Here is a 17,985-nt window from a genome sequence, read left to right as displayed (position 1 = left end):
ACACCCATAACTGTTTACACACTCCGCACCCTCTTCACACTAGCCCCCACCCCGACACCCATAACTGTTTACACCCTCTTCACACTAGCCCCCACCCCTGACACCCATAACTGTTTACACACTCCTGCATCCTCTTCACACTAGCCCCCACCCTGACACCCATAACCATTTATTAGAAAGGAACAACCTATGTGCTGTCACCCTGGAATGTCAGTGACCCTGCAGGATCTCCCCTGACTCTTTCTAGATAAAGGAGGTGGGAATTGGCGGCATTGGTGGGGTTTTGCTTCTTAATTTGCCTCAAAAATATGAAGAGTGGGGCTGTAGGAGGGGGACATGTGTGGCTTTGACAGCAGTCTCCTAAGAGACTAGAACCTTTGGCTAGCCACGGAGCTTAGGTGTTATGGCAGTGTGTGTGTGTGTCTGTGTGGTGTGTCACATGGCTCTGGTCCTAGATGGCATCTGTGGATCATCTCTTTTGTCTGCTGACTTCACAGGCGAACCTCAAAGGTAAGTCTCAGATGGAGAGACCTTCATCTCTTCCCAACCCACGTACTCTCTGAGGTCATCCAGAAAGTGGAACCCCAATTTGATGTCAGTCTAAATCCTCATTTACATCCCAACCCAACAACCATGCCATAGAGGGGCTCCTCTTCCCCTTTGCACCCTAATTCTGTACAGTTCAGAAAGAAAGAGTAGAGTTTCCTTGGACCCTTCTTTTTCTGTATGAATGATTCTGTTCCTTCCGAGAAGACGAAAGGGGCGGGGACTGGAGGGGCAGTGGTGGCACACCTATAATCCAGCACTTGGGAGACAGAGGCAGGTGGATTTCTGAGTTTGAGGCCAGTCTGGCTTATAGGGCTAGTTCCAGGATAGCCAGGGCTACACAGGGAAATACTGTTTTGAAAAAAAAACAAATGAAATGAAATGAAACCAAACCAAACAATAGCAACAACAATAACAACAACAAAAGAGCAAAGCAAAACAACAAAACAAAACAAAAAAGAGGCTGAAGCTGGGCCCATGAAGAAACTATAAGAATTAGCTAAGAAAGCCTGATTGAATCCCAGGTTTCTCTTACTCCAAACCCTGCCCACACTGCTTGCTATACTATATTGAGTATTGAGGGGCGTTTACACTTTTCACTTCTTCCTCCCCATTTTCCATCCTCTCGCGTTTCATGGCACATGCTGCCATATTTATCCTTCCCTACTGTACAATGTGACCTTTGGGTATTTCCCTGTAGTAGAATCCATATTGTAGCTCCTTCCTTCTCATCTCTGAGACAGTTCTGGGCACAGTTGTGCCCAGGCCACACAGGAGGTCCACACAGTATAGCTTTTGACTTACCAGGTGAGAGCCGTGTTATCAACACCTCATAAGTGTAATGTTTAAAAGGAAGAAGAGAGCCTTTTGGTTTTGTTTTGTTGAAACAGACTTTCCTGTAGCCCAGGCTGGTCCCTTTACTCCCTATATGATTGAGGCTGGCCTCAAACTCCTGATCTTTCTGCCATTACCTCCCAAGTACTATGATTTCAGAGATATAAAACCATGGCTAGTGAGATTCTTAACAGATGGATCCCAGAGCCATCTTTTCCTATCAAAATAATGGTTTAGGGATGAAACTTAGGGCCTTGCATGTAATAGGCACATGCTTGGCCACTGAGCCATGACCCTAGCCACAAGACTTTTCTTCAAGTTGCTATTCTAGATTCCATTGTAGATACATAGGAGACATTCCTGAGATGGTGGGAGTATCGCTACTTTTCAAGGCATATCTCTTCTCATGCCTCCTGAACATACTAAAAACCATTAGAGGTGGCATAATTTTAGCTAGCATCCCATCGTCCTCTTTAAAACCTCCTCTATTTTGACTACCCCACAGAAGTGATCTCTCACTTGGTTTCCATAGTAACAAGATGTCCTAGTTTCATTTCTGTTGCTGTGATAAAATATCATGACAAAAACCAAGTTAGAGGAGAAAAGGTTATTTTGGCTGATAATTCTAGATTTCAACCTGTCTTAGGGTTTCTATTGCTGTGAAGAGACACGATGCCCACAGCAACTCTTATAAGGAAACTATGTTATTGGGGCTGGCTTACAGTACACAGGTTAATATACTGTCATCATGGTGGGAGCATGGAAGCACACAGGCAGACACAGTGATGAAAGGTAGCTTAGAGTTCCACATCTGGATCAGCAGGCAGCAGGAAGATCCAGTGAGCCACTGGGCCTGGCTTGAGTTTCTAAAATCTCAAAGGCCACCCCCAGTGACACACTTCCTCCAACAAGGCCACACCCACTCCAACAAGGCCACACCTCCTACTAGTGTCACTCCTTATGGGTCCGTGGGAGCCATTTTCATTCAAACTCCCATACAACCTATCATTGTAGGAGAGTCAAAGTGAAAGTAACTTTACAACTAGTCACACCACATCCACAGTCAAGAGTGACAGAAATGAAGGCATGCACACATGTTACTCAGTTTTTCTTTTCCAGGACAATCAGGACAGTCCTCCACAGACATGTCCACTAACCAACCTGATAGAGACAATTCTTTACTGACATTCTTCCCAGGAATTTATTCTAGATTGTGTCAAGTTGACAATTAAAAGTTTACCATCACACAAGGTAATGTATTCTTTTATTACTGTTTTTATAAACAAGAAATGGTAGATGATTTATAGACATTCTGCACGCACACACATGAATATATATGTATATATAACATATGGATATGTATATGGATGTGTGTGTGTGATATTTTCCCTTGTTCTCTTCCATTGATGTGTTTATTTGTTCAAGCTCTAGAATGAGTCTGAAGACTTGTGTTCACTGTGGGCTGAGGCAGCAGGTAGAATATTATGGGTATTGGCTCCTGGCCTTGTCATGTTTACAATATGTTGGAAAGACAAGCAAGTATAAACTATTATGAACAAAAATTACAGTAAGACTCATTGTGCTTGAGAGTTGTGCGTGGGTATGAAATTATGAACCCATAGCCACTTAGCTAGCCCATCTCTTAGTTCTTGTCCTAGTTTATCTACAGGTTGAGTCAGACTTGCAAAAGAAGCATCAAAATTTCAATAACCTGGAGAGATGTCTTAGTGGTTAAGAGCACTAACTACTCTTCCAGAGGACCAGGTTCTATTCCCAGAACCCACATGGCAGCTCACAACTGTCTATAACCCCAAAATCTGCCACTCTCACATAGACATACATGCAGGCAGAATACAAATGCATACAAAATTTTTAAAAAATATAAAAATTCAGTTACCTAAAGGTTATAACTAGTCTTGACTTTTGTTTCCAGCTTGACTGTCTACTCACTTTTTAAAAATAAACTTGGCACAGTAAGCAAATTGCTTTCTTTATGAGATCTACTTTGAAATACTGACAATGGCTAAGTTCAGTGGTTGTACTGGCTGGTTCTGTGTGTTACCTTGACACAAAAAAGCTAGAGTCATCAAGAAAAAGGAGCCTCAGGTGAGAAAAATGCATCTATGTGATCCAGCTGTAATGCATTTTCTTAATTAGTGACTGCTGGGGAGGGCTTGGCCCGTTGTGGGTGGTGCCATCCCGGAGCTGGTAGTCTTGGGTTCTATAAGAAGGCAGGTTGAGCAAGCCAAGGGAAGCAAGCCAGTGAGCAACATCTTTCTGTGGCGTCTGCATCGTCCCCTGCCTCCAGGTCCCTGCCCTGCATGAGTTCCTGTCCTGACTTCCTTTGGTGATGAACAGCAATATGGTATGGAAGTGTAAGTCAAATAAACACTTCAACCCCAACTTGCTTTTTAGTCAGGGTGTTTTGTCACAGCAGTAATAACTCTAAGGCATTGTCTCTCCTGTCCTCCTGTGGGTGTTTTTAGAAGTGTTATTTCCTGGGCATGTTACAGCGTCTCTTTGAATCAAGCTATTTTTGTCAGAGGATTAAGGTACAGAAAGATTGAAGCACAGCTGTCTGGAGGTGGGAGGCCCATTCATGCAGGATGATATCAAATTTTGTCGAAGACCCTTGGCACCTAATTCCTCTCTACCTACACACGCCCAGTTTTCTTTTCAAGACCCAATCACAGCTCTTCTTCACAAAGCCTTCCGGGCCAGGTACAGTGGGTGAACAGCTTTAGTCTCAGCATTTGAAAGGCAGAGACAGGCAGATCTCTGCGAGCTCCAGGCCAGCCAGGGCTGCATAGTGAGCCCCTGCTCTCTCCAAAGGCTCCCCTTTCCTATTATGTAATTGGAAGAAATTTGTCACCTTTGAGTCTTAATGGTCACCAAAGACTTTCCTAGCCATCATCTTGAGGCAACTCCTGGCTTATTGGACTATACATCTTTTCTTCCTTTTCTCTATTTTGTTTCACCTTTCTTATCAGTTTAGAAACAAATTTTTTGTGCCACCCACACAACCTTGCAAATAATGAGGTTTTGACAAAGCTTGTCGGGTGGCTTTGGCACTTCCCGGATGTTTATCTTTCAAAATAGAACTGTAGGTTGGAAGTTAATGGATAGGTTCCCCAAATAGCGTCCTTTATGTATTTAGAGCAGGGACACCTGGCTACTTTTAGCTGGCATGTTGATGCATTTGAGCCGTGATTTATAGAGGTATTTGTGCTACAGACAGGTAGGTTGCACGCTCAGATAACCAATGGCATCCAGTGACCTTGGATCTATGGTTGTCTGGTTGGAGGTTAAGATTTTGATCTATGGCTATACCAAGATGGTTGACTGCTCACAGGTAGATAATTCTGAGGGCAGAGACACTTGAATGAGCTTTGGTCATAGTCTAATGCTATTATTTTTTTCATTTGAATTTTCTTCATTTATTTCTTTTTTAAAATGTTTTTTTTATTTTTTTAATTCTTTATTAATTACACTTTATTCACTTTGTATACCCCTGTGGTTCCCTCCCTCCTCCCGTCCCAATCCCTCCCTTCCTTCACCCTCTGCATGCATGCTCTTCCCCAAGTCCACTGATAGGGGAGGTCTTCTTTTCCTTCCTTCTGATCCTAGTCAATTAGGTCTCATCAGGAGTGGCTCCACAGAGTCTTCTTCTGTGGCCTGGCAAGGCTGCTTCCCCCTCAGGGGGAGGTGATCAAAGAACAGGCCAATCAGTTCATGTCAGAGACAGTCCCTGTTCCTATTACAATGGAACCTACTTGGATACTGAACTGCCATGGGCTACATCTGTGCAGGGGTCTTAGGTTATCTCCATTGCATGGTCTTTGGTTGGAGTATCAGTCTCAGGAAAGACCCCTGTGCTCAGATTTTTTGGTTCTGTTGCTCTCCTTGTGGAGTTCCTGTCCTTTCCAGATCTTACTGTTTCCCACTTCTTTCATAAGATTCCCTGCACTCTGTCCAAAGGTTGCCCATAAGTCTCAGCATCTGCATTGATAGTCTTCAGGGCAGAGCCTTTCAGAGGTCCTCTGTGTCAGGCTCCTGACTTGTTCCCTCTTTTCTCCTTCTGATGTCCATCCTCTTTGCCTTTCTGGATAGGGATTGAGCATTTTAGCAAGAGTCCCCCCTCTTGATTAGTTTCTTTAGTTGTACAGATTTTAGTAGGTTCTGGCACTTCCTCAGACAACTAGGAATAGCGCTTCCTCAAGATTAAGCTATACCACTCCTAGGCATATACCCAAAAGAAGCTCAAGTACACAATAAGGACACTTGCTCAACCATGTTTGTAGCAGCCTTATTTGTAATAGTCAGAAGCTGGAAACAGCCCAGATGTCCCTCAGTTGAGGAATGGATACAGAAATTGTGGTACATCTATACAATGGAATATTACTCAGCAATAAAAAATAAGGAAATCATAAAATTTGCAGTTAAATGTTGATTTCTGAAAAAGATCATCCTGAGTGAGCTATACCAGAAGCAGAAAGACGCACATGGTATATACTCACTCATATAGACATATAATATAGGATAAACCTACTAAAGTCTAATGCTATTTTAAAAGAGAATCTTGCTTAAAGATTTAGGGCTGGGTCTATACTTCATGTGATAGGGTGCTTGCTTAGCATGTATGAAACCTTGAGTATGATCCTCAGCTCTGCATTAAAAATCCAGTCATGATGGCTCACACTTGAATCTCAATACCCAGGAGACAGAATGAGTTCAGGGTCACTCTCAGCTACAAAGTGAGTTTGAGACCAGTCTTGTGTGGGCTAGATGAGATTCTGCCTGAAAAATAAAGCAAAATAAAATTAATAGAATCAAAGGTATTTTAAAATGCTATTTATGTGGTAGTCTGGTTTCATACTCTGGATAATTACAGGGACACCCACACCATCCTCCAAGGGAAGGCATTGTTGTTAGGAGAAAGCATGGGTAGCTTGGGCGCCCTGGGTGGCCTCAGAGTGTACTGCATCTTGTACACTCCGTAATTTCTATCTGTCTTTTATTAGCTTTCCATTATCCTTCAGCTCTGTGACGTGTCTCTAGCATACATCCTGTGTCATGTTCATTGAATATGAAATTCATATTCATATTCTCTTCTTTTTTCTGGGCATCATATTAGCAAACAGGACATTCTGTCCTTTCCCATAAGTACAGGGAGGCAAGAGCAGAACACTTTTTTTTTTCTTTTTAATTTAAACAAAAGAGCTCTTTCAGTCGTTCACTTCTAAAGTATAGGGGAAAAAGTACACAGTTATTGATTGAAGATAAAAAACATAATGTGTGATTTCCATATCAGTCTAATCTAAAGCAGAGTCTCTGAATGGCAGTTTCTCCACTGTCAAGATACTTGTAATTAACTAAGACGATGTGAAGGAGGGGACCAGGTGATACCATTTTTATACTTTTTTCCTACTTAACTTTTCATAAATATTTTTAGAGCATGTATATGACCCATAGAAATGTACATTTTCAATAATTGTATAGGAGATTGACACAAAAGAGAGGCCATGACAAAAGCATAAGGAGAAAAGTATAAAATTATTAAAATTGTTAATTAACTTATAAAATAGAAAGAGGAATCAGAGAGCCATAAGGCTGGCCGCAAATTTTGTCACTTCTTCCGTGATGTCACTTACATTTAGGAAGGAGCTGGCTCACCTTGAGGCTGAGCTCTGCTAGTCTGGGGATTCTCAAGTATCTGCTTAGCTGTAGAGACATAGCGCAGTGCGTGCGTCAGCATTTCTTGGGATCAAGGCTAGGGGACCTGGGCATGATAGATGGCTTAGTGGATAAAAATGCTAACTGTACCAGCCTAATGTCTCAGCTTGGAAGCCTGATGATCTGAGTTTGGCCCCTGGAACCCACGTAAAATCCCAAATGCCTTGGCACACATCTGTAATCCTAGTACGCCTACAGTAAGATGGAGGGAGAGATAGGAGAATCTTCTGGAAGCATGAGGGCCAGCGATATACTCCAGCTATATACTCCAATATATACTCATGGCAGCAGAAACAACAGAGACTGCTTCAGCAAGATGAAAGATGAGAACCAACTCCTTACTATTATTTTTTTTACTTATTACAATTTATTCACTTTGTATCCCAGATGTAGCCCCCTCCCTTGTCCTCTACCTATTCATCACTCCCTCCCTCTTATCTTCCCATGCCCCTCCCCAAGACTGCTGATAAGGGAGGTTCTTTTTCCCTTTCCTCTGACCCTAGCCTATCAGGTCTCATCAAGACTGGCTGCCTTCTGTGGCCTGGTAAGGCTGCATCTCCCCCAACCCCTCAGGGGGAGGTGATCAAAGAGGCAGCCTGTTCCCATTACTAGGGAACCCACTTAGAGAATGAGCTGTCATGGGCTACATCTGTGCAAGGGTTCTAGGTTATCTCAATGGATGGTCCTTGGTTAGAGTATCAGTCTCAGAAAAGAACCCTGTCCCCAGATTTTTTGGCTCTGTTGCTTTCCTTGTGGAGCTCCTGTCCCCTCCAGTTCTTTCTATCTCCCCCCTCTTTCATAAGATTCCCTGCACTCTGCCCAAAGTTTGGCTCTGAGCCTCAGCATCTGCTTTGATATCCTCCTGGGTAGAGTCTTTCAGAGGCCCTCTGTGGCAGGCTCCTGTCCTGTTCCCTGTTTTCTCCCTCTTCCAATGTCCATCCTGTTTGCCTTTCTGAATGAGGATTGAGCATCTTACCCAGGGTGCTCCTTCTTGCTTAGCTTCTTTAGGTGTCACAGATTTTAGAATGTTTTTCCTATATTATATGTCTAATATCCACTTATAACTGAGTATGTACCATGTGTGTCTTTCTGCTTGTGGAACACCTCCCTCAGGATCTTTTCTAGGTCTCACCATTTGCCTGCAAATTTCATGATTTCCTTATTTTTAATTGCTGAGTAGTATTCCATTGTATAAATGTACCACAATTTCTTATCCATTCCTCAGTTGAGAAACATCTGGGTTGTTTCCAGATTCTGGCTATTACAAATAAAGCTGCTATGAACATGGCTGAGCAAATGTCCTTGTTGTGTACTTGAGCATCTTTTGGATATATGCCTAGAAGTGGTATAGCTGGATCTTGAGGTAGCACTAATCCTAGTTGTCTGAGAAAGTGCCAGATTGATTTCCAAAGTGGTTGTACTAGTTTACATTCCCACCAGCAATGGAGGAGTGTTCTCCTTTCTCCACATCCTCCCCAGCATGTGTTGTCTCTTGAGTTTTTGATCTTAGCCATTCTGATGAGTGTAAGATAAAATCTCAGGATCATTTTAATTTGCATTTCCCTGATGACTAAGCATGTTGAGCATTTCTTTAAGTGTTTCTCTGCCATTTGATATTCCTCTACAGAGAATTCTCTGTTTAGCTCTGTACCCCATTTTTTAATTGGATTACTTGATTTGTTGCCTTTTAACTTCTTGAGTTCTTTATATATTCTGGATATCAGCCCTCTGTCAGATATAGGGTTAGTGAAGATCCTTTCCCAGTCTGTAGGCTGTTGTTTTGTTGTGATGACAGTACAGAAGCTTTTCAGTTTCATGAGGTCCCATTTATTGACTGTTGATCTTAGAGCCTGTGCTGTTGGTGGAGAACCAATTCTTAAGAGCTGTTTTCTGATCTCCTGTGGTGGTTTGAATAGGAATGGCCTCTATAGACGCATGTGTTCAAATGCTTGACCCATAGGGAGGGGCACTATTAGGAGGTGTGGCCTTGTTGGAGGAAGTGTGCTCACGTGGGGGTGGGTTTGGAAGCCTCAAATGCTCATACTAGACCCAGTATGGTATTCTTTTCCTGCTGCCTGCGGATTAAGATGTAAAACTCTCAGTTCCTTCTCCAGCACCGTGTCTGCCTCCATGCCACCCCCGCCATGATGATGATGGACAAATCTCTGAACTGTAGCCAGCCCCAGTGAAATGTTTTCCTTTTTAAGAGTTGCCTTGGTCGAAGTGTTTCCTCACAGCAATAGAGCACTGACTAGGACACCTCCTCGTGTATACTATGGCATGAGCTTGCCAAGACTCACCACATATCATACATGTGCATGTGTGTGTGTGTGTGTGTGCATGTACACATACATATATTTAAAAAAATTAAAGACTAAGGGACCTCCTCATAAAAATGAAACAAAAACTACTGAAGTCACTTTCAGGTAAAGGAGTTAAACACTGATGCTTATCTCTATGCGAATGCCCCATTTCCTCGAGATATTTTGAGTAGTATCTATGCACTTATAAATACATGTTATAAATTGTATAAGCTGTGCTATAAGGTTGGAGCCTATAACAATTGTTCTATTGTAGACTTGTGTCTAAGGCATGCGGTGACAAACAAACAAACAAACAAACAGGTACATAAAAAGTTTCCAGGGTAGTACTTTGGGACAGTGACAACATGTTGCCAGGCAGCGGAAAGACAGTCTTTCCATTTCAGTAGAGTGATGTCAGGGTGGGTTGCCATTGACACAGACATGGCCAGGAATGTTAAAAATGACAGCAGACACAGGGCAGTATGATGGCTGGTGACTAGGGTGGGCTCTGTCACTGCAGAGCTTTGGCATGGCACTTCCATCTGGCACCTGCAGGAGCTGTACTCGTCAGGTACTTCTGTTCCCTCTCCTGCTTCAGGAGGGTTGAGGGGGCAGCCAGGGTAGAGAGACAGCTGAGTAGAGTGACAAACCACAGTGCGGCAGAGAGTGCTGGGTTTGTGAGCATTTGGGCCCCTCTGCACAGCCCTCAGAATGATGAAGCATAGATCAGGAAGGCTCTGAGGAAGGTGAGAGGAGGCTTGTAGCACATAAATGGTGGTCAGCGTAATCCATCAACCAATTGATGGACACATGGGCCCACTGTGGTCTGTGTTCTACCAGGCCAATACATAACCCCTTCCTTCAAACAAACAAACAAACAAACAAACAAACCCAATTCTTATTTTGTGTCTCACATTCCAAATGCTGGTTTCTTGTTAGCTGTCTTTCTGAAACACAAATCACTGACTTCCAAACTTCTCGTGCTTCTTTGACATGAAAAGACATGAGAGCTAATGTTTTATTTTTGCCTTTTATTTTGCCACCTGGTAAAAATTCTTATGAAACTTCTAAGATCTGAGATCTTAGATCTGAGATTGGCTCTTGTTGGCAGTGTAGTTTATTATTGTGGTTCTCTCTCTCTCTCTCTCTCTCTCTTTCTCTCTCTCTCTCTCTCTCTTTCTCTCTTTCTCTCCCTCTCTCCCTCCCTCCCTCCCTCCCTGGGATGCCTATACTGGGAATGGAAGTCCCGCCTGCTGTCTCCTCTGCCCAGTCATTGGCTTTTTGGCTTCTTTATACCAATTAGAGATAATTTGGGAATAATTTTTACACAACATTGAGACAGAAAATTCCTCAATAAGCACTGACAATACCAGAATCTATTAGCAATTAGCTGATGGTTCAGCAACTAACAGTCGAAGAGAAACATCTTCACAGAATGTGAATGAAGGTCACCTCTATATACACATGCAAAGGGAGATTTAGTATGGGAATTGGGTAACAGATTTTAGAACCTGATGTGTTCTGTGGTATGTCAACTGTAAGCTGCAGAACTAGGGAAGTTGGTGATATGGTTGCATTTGAATAAAAAGACCTAAGAATTGGAGGAGCCATTGGCATAAACCCCAGCATTCAAAGGCCCAAGGACCGGTAGTGACAACATCCAAGGGCAGAAGAAGGTGGATGTCCCAGCTCAAAAAGAGGGAGAATTCGCTAAGTGTCTTTTTGTTTTATTTGGGTCTTTAATAGACTGGATGATGGCCTGTTTTAGTCCATTATACTACTATAAAAGAACACCTAAAAAAACAAAGGTTTACTCAGTCATAGTCCTTGAGTCTGAGAAGTCCAAGATTGTCAACTGTCATCTGTGAGAACCTCTGTGCCACACGCAGAAACTGAAAAGGTAAGAAAGGGACAAAACAGATGCCCTCATGTGGCAGAACAAACAAATAGCTGTGCCTTACAAGCCCTCTTTACCACAGCATCTATCCATGGGGAGTGGGGGCCTGATTGTCAGCCGTCACCCAGGCGCCCAGAAACTGGTAGACAGAATCATGCCTTCAGGGTCTTCCTTATGGCATGTGCTGAGGGGAGCAGAAGCCCCCGGAGTCTAGCTTCATATCACAGGAATGAGAAACATCCCAAGAACTCACCTGAGCGGGGATGTGATCACAACGTACACAAGCATTTCCCCCTTTCAGGTGACAAAGTGTTCTCTAGCTGGAGGACGCTCTGATAGAAATGTAAATGATGGATAGAAATAGTGCTGATCAGTGACTGGTATTTGTGTATGGCACCCTGTACAGCTAAGGCAGGGAAGGAAAAAGTATCTGTGAGGAGTCTAGTTCCACCTTGTCTTGTCTTACACAAGGGGTACCAGGGCTAGAGGGAGAGAAGGAGGAGAGGGAGGAGGATAAAATGTTGTTTACTGATTTATATTAATGATAGCCCTAAAGAAAAAATAAAAGCTAAATATAGCAAGTTCTCTCAAGTCAGAAGACTCCTTGAAGGAAGTACACAAGGGTCCAAGGTGGGTGAGGTTTCTGGGGAGGATATTTGTATAACAACCAGGAAGTGGGACTGACTCAAGGTTCACTTCCTCTCTAGAGGGGGTACATAAGGGGCTCCACCAACAGAAGGAGCATCACATCTCTGTCTCCTTTCCTGAGTCTCTCTCCTCACTGTACCTGAGCACTCTCTACTGACACCATGGGTTGCTGTGGCTGTGGAGGCTGTGGTTGCTGTGGCTGTGGCGGCTGTGGCTGTGGCGGCTGTGGCTGTGGCGGCTGTGGCTGTGGTGGCTGTGGTTGCTGCGGCTGTGGCTGTGGCAGCTGTGGCTGTGGCTGTGGCAGCTGTGGCTGTGGCTGTGGCAGCTGTGGCTGTGGTGGCTGTGGCTGTGGCTGTGGTGGCTGTGGCAGCTGTGGCTGTGGCTGTGGCAGCTGTGGCTGTGGCTGTGGGAAGGGCTGTTGCCAGCAGAAGTGCTGCTGCCAGCAGAAGTGCTGCGGCAAGAAGCGTTGCTGCTGCTAGGTTGGCCAGCTACCCTCTGGACCTCTCCTGCAGGTAACTGCAATAGGTGAGTTTAGTCTGTCTATCTGCTACCATTTGCCTGTAATCGTGACTTGAATCTATCACTGGCCTGTGGAAATCTGGCACTTTGTAGTTTTTGTATCTCATTGCCATTCATGAACAATTGTAGAAATTAATAAATATGTAGCCTTCTTTATAAATCACCACATTCTAATCACAACTGTGACAGAATGCAATCAAAGTAATGATGTACCTTCTTAAATCATCCATTTTTGTGCTCTGCAAAGCTCATCTGTGTATACAATGCGACTCCTGTCTTAATAAATGACACTAAACCAGCCTCAAAGATTCCCCTCTTTTTTTCTCTCGTCTTTCCATTCTCTAAACTTCCCTGTACATGAGTTTAATCTCAGCACATAAGATCAATATGTGAAAATCAGAGGTGAGACAAATGGTTTGCAGTAGATAGAGACTTATAGACAATTGGTCCTCTGTGAATTGGAGAAGGGAGTGCTGTGGGGGTGGGGCACCTTCCCAATCTTGGCGTTTCAATGTTGTTAACTAGAATGTACCACAAACCCCTCACATGACAGCAACCAAAGTCTGACGCGAAAATATTAGATCACCTTCCAAATGCTCAAGCGCGAAGCCTGACTGATTTAGAGGATCCTCATTTTGAAGGCTGCTTTCTGCCTTTTCCTAGAGTCCTTTTCTACCTCATGCTGACATTACTGTTCATGGCCTCATTACTGAGATCACTCCAAAGGCTTTTGGGCCTAGTTGCCTTTCTTGTCCATGATCTCGGCAGTCCATTTCATACTCCTCATGGTCTACTACATGTTACAAAATCTGCTCTGATTCATCTGTCCAAAGTCTGGACGATGAACGATGAAACTTCTAGCTGCCACTCCAAATCACAGGTCAATTTTTTGTGATGAAAATCAACAATGTTGTGACATGAAATCAACATTAGAATAATAATAATAATAATAATAATAATAATAATAATAATAATAATAAAACCCAAAGCACTCTCAGATGGTGTCCATATGCACAGTGCAATATGCCCTCAAATGCCTCCTTATTTAAACTCCTCTCGTGTCCCCTGTCTCTCTAGACCACAGATACCAGCTCTTTGGGGGTTCATGTAACAATAGAATGAGAATTAAGGGAGTTGGTTGGAGGTTCCAGCAAGCATTGGGTGGTCAGGCTGAACCAAGGGGAGCCTGGCTTCTTGGGTATGTTCCCCAGGAGGACATTATTACAACCTCTCTAGGTCTCTAGGTCTCTAGGATGCTTTCTAAGCAGAACCCAGGGCAGAACAGAACCTTACATGGCAGCTATGACATGCCTAATGGATAGAACCAAAGGAAAGAAGAGTTCAGTGAACTAGTAAGCAACCACCTGTCACAAGACTTAGGAAGCGTCCATGGGAAGCCAGCTGCCAATTCCAGGGGAGGTCAGGGTGGTTTGACAGAGTGGTTTGGATATCACCTAAGTCGGTCTCTGCTGCCCTGCCCTGTTGATCTGCAGGATCCTTGGGCCTCTGATGGCCTCAGGCTACCCAGAGCCTTTAGTTACTTTCAGCCTGGGTTCATTCTTGGACCCACTCACTGTCAGACTCTCCCCTCCTCCCATATCTACTCTTCCCACGGAACCTGCTGTCTTCTGAGAGGGAGGAATGAAGAGAGAGTTGAGGTTCATTCATCTGATGCCAAGGCAGCTGTTTCTCACTCAGGGCCCTTGAGCCAGCCTTTTGCACAGTAATGCTGATCAGACCTCTGATATAGGAGCTAAAAGCCAACTCCTCTGAGATGCTGGCTCTCCTTGCCCCGTTCTCTTGATAAGAGTTTGCACTTGGCCTATGGGAGCAGAGGGAGTGGAGGTTTGTCACCACTCAGCATTAGCATAGATTTGTGAGGAATGCAAGGACTACCTTATCCTTAAAACAGATCTCAGAGACCATCACAAGAGAAGACAGAACAAATCACCTCCCCGTGAGGGGGGAGCAGCCTTACCAGGCCACAGAAGACAGTGCAGCCACTTCTGATGAGACCTGATAGACTAGGATCAGAGGGAAGGGGAGGAGGACCTCCCTTATCAGCGGGCTGAGAGAGAGAAACTGGTGGGGAAGAGGGAGGGAGTTACGGGGGGAGATACAAAGTGAATAAACTGTAATCAATAATAATAAAAATAATTATTAAAAATAAATAGAAAATAAAATAAATGAAGAATTAATCTGAGGACTCAAAAAAAAAAAAGATGAGAGAAGCAAAGCTTATTATACTAAGAGGCCCCAGCGAGATGAGTCCACCTGTGCTAAGAAGGGGGTCACATGGGAGTAAACAGCAACGGAGAAATCAGTCAGCTGGGCACGGTGGCACCAGCCTGTAATCCCAGCACTTGGGGAGGCAGAGGCAGAGGCAGGTGGATCTCTGTGAGTTCGAGGCCAGCCTGGTCTATAAAGCGAGTCTAGGACAGCCAAGCCTACACAGAGAAACCCTGTCTCGGAAAAAAAAAAAAAAAAAAAAAAAAACAGTCACTCGTGTGAGGAGCAGAATGAGGGAGGACTTGTGTGCAGCTGTTTTGAAGTTTATAACAAAAGGTGCCAGCAGACTTCATTAGCACATCTGAGTGCTGCTAGGTAACATCTAGGGGTGGACGTGAGGGAGCATTTGACCAGAAGTAACTTTATTATGATGGGGCATCTAACTAGCTAGGAAGGATGCTCAAAATCTATAAGACAGTGCACCACTGCCATTTGACGGACATCTTATTTAGGCATGGTGTTGATAGGTGGCCATTTGCTGTGGAAAGGAAGATAAGCGGAAATCTATGATGATTCCTGGGGTAAAGTGGGACAGTGAATGTGGCATCACCGGCAGAGCGACCTGAAGGAAGGACAGCACAGACGAGGTCCCTGTGTTTTTTCGCTCTTCTGTTGCAGGTTGAAATGTGCTTCCTCCCACTTGTCTGCTGAAATCCTAATCCCCAATACCTCAGAAAGGGGTAGTATCAGGGCTAGGATATTTAAAGGTGTAGTTACATTAAGATGAGGCCATAACAGTAGGTCCTGGCGTAGACACACTCCGAGGGAAGGACTGCGCGGCCATGTTAGCTGACCCACACACTGCAGTCCAGAGCCTCCTCCACACAGTCTTTACCTGAACCTCCCTGCACCTCAGCTCTGCTTGAATCATGGGTCCACCTGCTTCACAGGTTCACGAGTCCTGAGTGTAACAGGGAGAGCAAACAGTGCCAAGGCCGTAAGAAACAGGAAGCCGTGGCGTGTAATTCTGCTGGTGAGTGTGATGAGATGTGGACTCAGCTAGAGCACAAGCCTCTGGGTGTAGATGCGAGAGACTTTCTACATTACAGTAACGGTGGTAGGAAGATTCACTCCGACTTACAGCTGTACCATGGGCTAGTGAAATCAAATCACTGACCTGTTCTCGCTCCACCAAGCTCACCTGGGTGATTGAGTGTTTTGATGAATTTTCATCGTCAGAAAGAAAAGCCCATGTCAGCAATTCTCAAAACTTCCAAAGATGTGCAGTTTGAGTAAGCCCATCATTTTTTCCATTTCATCAGCAAAATGACTTGCTGGAGGTAACTTGAGTCTGGGGTCCTTTTGTCTGTGAGAGAAACATAGCTCTTGCATTGGTTGATCTTGGTTATCGCCTTGGTTACATCTCAGATTAAATAACAAACATGCCTCTGGGCAGGTCTGTGAGGGTATTCTGTTGCTGCTTCTATAGCCTCCATCCTCAGACCAAATCAGAACATATCCTTGTCGGCCTGCTTCAGTAGATGCTATTCATCTACTGAAAATGAATAGCTTTCCAGGAATCCTGTAAGCTCTCCACAGCAGATTGGAATAGATGGACAACCAGCCTCTTGACCGAAGCAGCCATGTTCCCAGCCTCTCCAGTGTGCAAATGGTCAACTTGGACAACTGAATCCATATCTTCATCATATAAGACAGTCTCACAAATTCCCTTTGTGATAAGTATTTGGTCTGTGTTCCTCTAGAGAACCCTGACTAATGCCTACCCAAAGAGCAGTTTTTCTCTCAGGACCCAGCTTTGAACACTATACAATATCAAGTCTCCTCTAGGCTCATAAGCCTAAAACAATAGAAAGGAATAAAAAACAAAAAACAAAAAGCAAAACAAAACAAAACAAAAAAAAAAAACAAGTCACAGATCATTAAGGATGATCTCAAACGATTTTGCCAGTAACCCAAAATCTCAGCAATGCTCTTATTATAGTTAAAATGTAGATGATAGGCAAAAAGAGTTATTCTCTGAAAACCGGCGATGGAATTTCAGGGCTTTTCAGGAGAACTCACGTTGCGACCAGAGACAAATGAACATGAAGCCAGTACACATGACCAGAAGAGAAAGAGTGGAGAAAAGGTGTTCATCTACAGCAAGAAGAGGGAGCAGGGTGAAACCTCCAGGAAGGGCCTCCCTGAGGGAAGGGTGCAATGAAATTTAACTGGGGGTACTTAGGTGTGTTCATACTGGAGAGGTCTGTTCTCTCCTGTTCTCTGGGGTGCAGTCTTCAGCGTCAGAAAACTTAGACCACGCTTCATACACGGCAGCAGAGTCTGCCGTGAGGGGAATCCAGTACTGCACTGACATTATAATGAACAAGGGGGATGCCAGGTCACCCTGAAGACAAGTTGAGAAGCTGCCAATTTAACGCCATCTTTGTGGTCTTCTCTGGCCAGCACTACCTGAAACAAACCCAACAGAAACCCTTGAAGGATTTTGAGCAGTGATTATAAGAACAGCACCCTGCCCCCCTGCAGCACATTAGAACCTAATAATTCCTGCTGAGTAGTCAGTCCTGTCTACCAATGTGCAGTCCTCACCAGCAGTGAGTTTAAAAACTAATGTGTAGTTAGAAAGCCAGGAAAGCTAAAGGAACAATGTCAAAATTTTAAGTACATGTCACAGCTGAAGTTATAGAAAATACAAAACCACGACAAAACAAAAGCCAGTCATCTGTCTTTCAGGCCAACGGTAAATCTTTTCAATAGATAGAAAGACAATTGTTCCTGTATTTCAGTAATCAATGTTTCTGAAAAATTGTGGTGTGTGTGTGTTTGTGTGTGTGTGTGTGTGTGTTTCTGAATGTGCATGAGTGTGAGTGTACCTGAGTAGTGAGAATTTTGGAATTTTTGCATCTTTAAAAACACAGAAATACTATAAGAATATGTTTTTGTTTTAATCCCGGGTGTGGGGATATGGAGCTGTTCTTAGCAGTTGACTATGATTTGTCTCGTGCTCTGGTGGAGATGTAATTTTGCCAGCTGCAGATAGTTTCTGTGATTTTTTTTTGACTTTTGGAGTTCTGGGGATTTTTCAGAGGGTATATGAATGCTAGGGCCCTGATAATTGGGGTGGGTTGTTGGTTGGCTGTTGGCTGTTGTTAATCAGGGTTTGTTAAATAGTATGTGCAAAGAAGAAACAAAAACAAGAAGAATAAATTAAATATTCTGATGGCAGAGGACAGCAAAGCTCAAACTTATCCCAAA

Source organism: Psammomys obesus, unplaced genomic scaffold, assembly GCF_907164565.1.
Source record: "Psammomys obesus unplaced genomic scaffold, mPsaObe1.curated_primary_1811, whole genome shotgun sequence".
Lineage (NCBI taxonomy): Eukaryota > Metazoa > Chordata > Mammalia > Rodentia > Muridae > Psammomys > Psammomys obesus.
The sequence above is the reverse complement of the archived record's forward strand: the minus strand, read 5'-3'. Positions refer to the sequence as shown.